At 40.8% G+C, this 7,491-nt stretch overlaps 1 pseudogene; it reads left to right on the top strand.

Annotated features, from left to right (window-relative positions):
• Positions 1-4,276: 4,276 nt before the first annotated feature.
• LOC101562313 lies at positions 4,277-4,709 on the top strand (annotated as a pseudogene).
• The last annotated feature ends 2,782 nt before the right edge of the window (positions 4,710-7,491 follow it).

Raw genomic sequence — 7,491 nt, 5'->3', positions numbered from 1 at the left:
CATCTGTCCCTACTATGGCCCCCTAAGAAATCAATGAGAATGGGAGAAGATGCGTGTGAGAATAAAGATTAGAAATTCTTCCATGAGATATACCCAACAAGAAAGACCTGAAAAAGTCCAAAGGAAAAGGATTTTTAGGAATTGCATATCTCGATTTCCAATGAAGTTGCTTAATTACAGTGTAATACTCCTTTACCACCTGCCATTCTGTAAGAGCCAAGTCCTTTTATGAGAGGACAGATAAAAGAAAAAGGAGATGTCCTTCTGCAAAGATAATGAATTTGGCCAATAAGAACTCATGTATAATACAGAGCACCTGGGGAAAACAGCTGCCCTATAGGAGAAGATTGCTGAGCAACTCTTGCACCTAGGTGGGGTTATGTGGTCAGCGGGACTCTACCCATGGGATGTGAGCTTCAATGGTGATGTGCATTCATTCTCAGAAGGCAGCTAAGATGCAGCCAAATAGATGTCCCATCTCTTTCCATTGCTTCACCCACCAAACTACATATAAATGTCTTTCTGAGGCTGGGAGAGGGGAAGAGTCTTTAATCATCCCACAAGTGAAAGTTCTCAGCCAGCTAGGAACATCCTTGTGGGCTGTTGAGAGAAAAGCAAATCCTATGCTATAGACTGCCTTTTCATAGCAGTTAGCATTACCCCGTCCATGCCACTTTTACCTTTGGACCAGTGCCACACTCTGAAAGGGAGTGGCTGGAGAGAGACAAGAAGGCATATGGGACCAACGATCCCAGGTAGACCTGAAGGAGGCTTCAGAAAGAGCCTCAGATATATGTGGAACCTTGGAAGGGAGCATAGGGCTGCCCACAGGATGTGGCACAGGGGGGTGAAGCTAATTTTATGTAAATCTCCACGGACAGGTCAATTTTAGTTCTTTTTTTGTTGCTTTTGACAGCAGGGTGCATTACTTTAAATTCTAACTCAGCTGTATGCCTGGGTTGCAGAAGGATTCTGTAAAATGCCATCTGGAGTCAAATATGCTGATATAAATGCTTGTGCAAAATGAAGCATGCCTTCATGGAGTGATTAGGTATTGCCTAATTATCTGCTTCTCCAAGTTTTTATTTTTACGTGCCACTTTCTTAAGGTCTGACTCATCAAAAAGGTCAAAAATTCCTGTTTAAGAATAAGTGGGATAGAACCTTCCTCCTTTTCACCCTCCTTCCCTAAGAATACAGGACAGAGATTGAGCTCCAGGGCAGCATGATCTGAACTTTAAATTTTGCACAGGGACCAGGGTTCGATCCCAGCATCACATGTGGTGCCAGCCCTGTCCTGGGGTAATCTGAGCCCAGTGTGCACCTGTAATCCCAGCCCTGAGGAGGCTGAAAACAAGAGGATTACTGTGATTCTGAGCTGCATAATGAAATCTTGTACCAAATACAAAAAACAAAAAAGCAAGCAAGCAAACAAACACTTTAAATTTTGAACTTGTACCATGAGCACTGGTATGACTTGTACCATTTTCTTTAGCAGCTGATTTTTATGAAGCACTGTTTAAGGTGGTCCCCTCCTCACCCTCTGTGACTGATTTCTACCTAATAAATTAACTTTGCAGTAAATTAACTTTATTCACCCAGGAAAGCACTAAATCTTGATCCCAGAGATTTCTAGGGGAAAAGGGTACTCCATGCCCAAGGGCCAGAGGAAAAGGAACACAAACAGAAAACACAATCAGCTGAGAATCTGAATTGAGAATCTCCTCAACATGCCAGAGACACAGACTTAACTAGCTAGTGAGCAGACAATTGACTCCCATGTGCAAGAAGTTGTACTGCGTGGATTGCCTCTCTATCGACACATTTTCTGATGGGGGACAATAGTAGCAGAACATAAGGATAGCCAAATAGAGCCCAAACTCTGCATTTTTAAGATCAGTGGTAGAGTCTTTCATCCAGCTTTCTGACTGTGCCCAGCCAGCATTAGCTGAGTGATTCCTTCGCATCCTCCCCTTGTTTCCTCAGTGGCCAGTTCAAGGTAGTGGACCTCAGAGAGAAGAAGGGAGATAGGATAGTTAACGTAAACATCATCTGACAGTTTTCTAACACTGAGACTGAGAGGTTCCATGAGAATGAATGAGATGTTTTACAACATGGGGTCTTTCTGGATAGTGCATGGCTGAGTAGGGACAGGACTTTAGGGATTGGGTGTAAAGAGGCAGATAGGGGAATTAAAAACTGAACATAGATAGCAGAAAAAAAGTTAAGAAAAGGAGAGTGATGTTGCAAACCTTCACCAATTTGCTTGTGGATTTTTTGACCACTCTATTTTGCTTTCTTTCAAAAGCAGGAATCATCCAGTCCCACCCCTGGAAGTTCTCTCAAAGGCAAGGTCTTGGAGAAGTGATAAGCTAACCCAGGAGACAGCACTATTTGTGGTAACATTGGCACATCAAGTCCAACTGGGAGTCCTTCTGTTTTAAAGTTGAGACACTGGTCCTCACACCTATCTATTCTTGGACCCCACTTTCCTAGGTCTCCTTACTTGCCCCAGAAATCTGATCCTCTGTCTTCAGCTGCCAACTATGGAGAGGTCTGAGAAGTTCCTTTGTTTCATAAACAGATAGACAGGGCCTTCCAAGACACTGGTGGACAGCTGTCCCAGCCACCTTCTCTGTGCACAGCCCACCACCTGACCTTGGCCTCTGGGAGCTGCAGCAGTGGTGAAGGGAGAGGGAAGAGGAGCCTGCAGTCCCAGCCATGCTCTTTCTTACTGTCTCTCCCCAGTTCAGTTCAGCTACACAAACTGACTTCCTCATCAGCAAAATCAGGAAATGGAGTGCAAGACAAAAACAGGACATAGCATAAGGGTCAATCTTAGATAAACAGGAAGTCTACAGTATGGCTATTCAGTGGCATGCCCATTTGTTTTTCTCATCACAATCCTATCATGGACTTCCTCAGTTGTGTGACTGCTTTGATCTTGTAAAAGTACCCCAAATCCCCCAAGTCCCATGACTTTAGCTTTCTCTCTGTGCTTTATCCCACTTCAGGGAAGGACTAATGAAATGAAACATGGTTCTGTCTGGCCCTCCCTCTGCTAAAATCCTCACAAAGACAGCTGCTCATCTTGCTGGTCATCGCTCCCTTTGTCCATTGTGTTTTCTCAAGTGATACTGGACACTGGCCTCCAGTAGCAATCAAGTTATTTGAATAAAATGAAACAGAGCATTAGAGTTGCTTCCCATAGCAAAATGTTTAATGTCCCAGCCGTTGGTCCCCAAATTCCTCCTTGCTGGCTGCAGACATCCCTGTGTTCTTTTCTGCACCTGCTGCATTCCAGAGGCCCTCCTCCTGTGAGTGTGCTGGCCCTGGGCCTTGAGCTATGCCCAGAACCTTCTTCTGTCTATGAAGTATAGGGAGTGCTCCCACTCCTTTGGCCATCCAGGTGGCGGGTGATGTCCCTACTGTCTGATATTGATGTGCTTCTAGCTGGTTTTGTAGTTTATTTAACAAATGCTGTGTTGAGTAGGGAGCAATGCTCTTTCTTTATCTAAATCATACTCTAGTCCCAGACCATAAAACTAAATGCCTCTGAAGGAGATGCTGTTTCACTTGGCCTTCTTTCTTTCCATCTTTTCTCTCCTTTTCCTTTGCTTCTGCTGAGGTGTTGAGCAAAGGCTGTGAGTAGATGGGCTAATGATGACTTGAACAGGCCTGGCTTTACTCTCTGACATTCGCTTCTCTCTCAGGCTACAGCCAGGGCTAAGGACCAGACTTGGACTCACTGATTCTCTGGGTCTGCAGATGAAATGTTTTCTTCCCTTGTTCTATAGGTAAAGGGAGCTTCCTGGACACCACTGGCTCTTCAGACTGCATGGAAATAAAATGATGGCTGACCTATTCTCGTGGACTGATTTCCTCAGTCTTTACAGAAAGGAAACTATGAGTAGATTCTTCAGGCTTAGAAAGGTTTCTTGCCTCTTTTAGAAGATGAAGAATGTTCCCCTTCTGAATGAACAAAACTATTACCAAGTTCAGAGTTGCACTGATATGCAACATTTTCATTATTTCTTATGTTTCTGCTCTGCAAAAAGAGGGAAGGGTGTCCAGAAGGCTAAGTCAAACAAGCACAGTAAGCCCTATCTTCAGTTCACTTTGTCAACTAGCAGAATGTGTAGCAAACAATTAGAGTTCCCAAAAGGTGGCAGGTAGCTGATCTGAAATTCCAGATTTACATACCAAAAGTATTCAGGGAGGCTAACGTCCTGTGCCCATGCATGCATTCAGGTGGCTGCATCGGGCTGTAGGAGAAGATGGCGGTCTCCACAGGGTTAAAGTTTCTCAAAATTTTCGCTTGTTGGAAGAACTTGAAGAAGGACAAAAAGGAGAAGGCAATGGTACAGTTAGCTGGGGCCTTGAAGATGATGAAGACATGACACGAGGTGGACAGGCATGATCATTGGGCCACCAAGGACAAATTATGAAAATAGAATATATAGCCTGAAAGTAGAATGTGGACCTAAGTACCAAGAAGCTCCTCCATCAGTTAGATTTGTAACACAAATTAATATGAATGGAATAAATTATTCCAGTGGAATGGCAGATGCAGGCAGCATACCAGTGTTAGCAAAATGGCAAAATTTGTATAGTATTAAAGTTGCACTTCAAGAGCTAAGACATCTAATGATGTCCAAAGAAAATATGAAACTTCCACAACCACCAGAAGGACAAACATACAATAATTAGTTTTAGTGGATCTCAAACTTGTCTTAAATCAACAACCTTCTACTCATATTAATGTCTTGATTAAATATCACAATGCAAAATACCCACACATTAAGTAAAAGAATTCCAGCTGATAAACATGACCTGGACATTTGTCAAAATATATTTAATAAATGTTCACCCATTATGTTTTCATGTCACAGGAAAAATGCAGCACAATTGTTCTTTCTCTTGTTGAGGCACTGTCATTTAAACATGATCCTGGAGTACTCCACATAGGTTCGAGTTTACAAGATGAAGGCACGGGAAGAATTGTCAGATGTCAGTGGAAGCGAGTGTTTCTGAAAAGTAAAATCTCAAGAAGGAAAAACAAATGGCATGCTTATCCATCTCACTTAGTGAAAGAGCTGCAGTTTGAAATTGTTCAGAGTAGCAGGTACAATGAATATCGTCACAAATTGTGTTAATCTTTGAAGCTGTGTGGGCACTGACTACTAGTAGTATCAAAAATATGTTCAGGATTGTTTTGATACCTGTATTTATAATAAAAAAGTTGGGGGAGGGTGGATGAATTTCTGTCAAAAGCTGTTCCCGTGTGTTACATGTAACAGACATGGTAAATATTTGTTTACAGTCTTTGTTAAATAAACAATGCATTTAAGTTTAGGTGAAATCAACAAACGGAAATAGGTGTATGGATATGTGATTTTGAGATTAGTCTTAAAATGTAAATAAAATGTAGAATGTGTCCTCAAAAAAAAAAAAAAAAAGTATTCAGGGAACTTAGAAGGGACATTCCAATCATACCACATGGAAAACCAATGACAGATGGTTAGAACTAAATGTAAGACTTGGTAAAAAAGATTCCAAATTGTTCCACATACAAAAATGCATGGATTTCTTTAAGTCTGATTCTCTGTGTGTTGTTTTTGTGTGTTTTTTAGGGGAACTATTTATTCTATGCTTTTAAAAATCTTACCTTTAAATATCTTAATTTTGTTTGTGAAACGATACTTGAATAGAAACATGTGATTAGCTTCTTCTCTCAATTGTACCCAAACTACCATGTAAGTCACAAGGGCACAGGACAGGAAATATAGTTTACATGATGCTGGCATATCCTGAGTGGGAATGAAGTCCTCAGGAGGACCTTAACACCTGCTAACAGACACAAGCTATGTGACTCATCTTTAATTAACAGTATCAGTGTGATTTTATTTTGTGCTATCAGTGTGGTATGTGAGCTGAAAATGATTTTTTTTCCTCTCCTGCTTGACCATATGTCCAAATAATTAATAGCTTATGAGAACAAAATAAAATCAATGATAGCATTTATCAAATATTCTTTATATATCTGAAACTGTGTGAGTCACTGTCATGTCATAGCTCATTTAATTCTTTAAGAAGGTTGCAAAGTAGACATTATAATCTCCATTTTTTCAGGGGAGAAAATTTGAACTGAGAAAACTAAGTTGCAGGTCAAAATCACAGAGCCATTGAGTGGTAGGGTTGGGTTCTGGGCAGGACCACTCCTGCAAATGAAGAAGGATTTTCAGCCTGTGTTCCAATCACAAGGTGTCCTTTGCCTGCCAGTCTCCAACAGGTCTTTCTTTAATCAGCCTTGTACCATTTTTGTGACTTGATAAGATGAACATTTGACCTTCCAATTTAAAAGCTTATTGAATCAGATTGGTGCCCAGGAAGCCTCAAGACATTGACTTCTTTGTTTTCCCAAAGATTTGGTGTTCTGAAAAGAACTGTTTTCCTTAACTCTTTTAAAGTACATGCCTCATTTTTTCATTATCATTATTTATTTAAGTCGCAGTTTTCTAATATGTGAGATTTGTGGACTGACTATATAAATAAACTTAAGTGTTCTACATGTGTATTTTCCTGTGCAAAGAACATGATGTAGTTGAGGATTTTTTTAAAGATTTATTTATTTACAGTCTTGCTACATAGCTCGAACTTGTAGTGATCCTTCTGCTTCAGCATCCCCAGCACTGGGATTATAGGCATGCACCACAATGGGTGGTTTTGGTGGCTGGAACAGCCTGCCCAGGGACTGGGGCTGACATGGCTTGCAGTGCTGGGCATTGAACTTGGGTCTTTGAGCTTGCCAGACAGGTCTTTAGACCACTGAGTTATGTCCTCAGCCCCTATAGTTTGAGATTGACAGAAAATTTGAAGAAAAAGCTGAGTATTTCTATTAAAAAAACAAATTAAGCCACAAAAATATGTGTATCATACAGGAAATGCATTGGTTATGATGTCTTATATTTTACATAGTTATGCAGTCTTCTTCAGTTTTGTTCTTTTAAAGAATATCTGTCATTTCCTTCTGTAATGTATAATTCTACATCTCAAGTTGGGTTGAGATGTAGAATTATACATTACAGAAGGAAATGACAGATATTCTTTAAAAGAACAAAACTGAAGAAGACTGCATAACTATGTAAAATATAAGACATCATAACCAATGCATTTCCTGTATGATACACATATTTTTGTGGCTTAATTTGTTTTTTTAATAGAAATACTCAGCTTTTTCTTCAAATTTTCTGTCAATCTCAAACTATAGGGGCTGAGGACATAACTCAGTGGTCTAAAGACCTGTCTGGCAAGCTCAAAGACCCAAGTTCAATGCCCAGCACTGCAAGCCATGTCAGCCCCAGTCCCTGGGCAGGCTGTTCCAGCCACCAAAACCGCCCATTGTGGTGCATGCCTATAATCCCAGTGCTGGGGATGCTGAAGCAAAAGGATCACTACAAGTTCGAGCTATGTAGCAAGACTGTAAATAAAT

Source organism: Octodon degus, unplaced genomic scaffold (genome assembly GCF_000260255.1).
Source record: "Octodon degus isolate 3935 unplaced genomic scaffold, OctDeg1.0 scaffold00053, whole genome shotgun sequence".
Lineage (NCBI taxonomy): Eukaryota > Metazoa > Chordata > Mammalia > Rodentia > Octodontidae > Octodon > Octodon degus.
The sequence above is the reverse complement of the archived record's forward strand: the minus strand, read 5'-3'. Positions and strand labels throughout refer to the sequence as shown.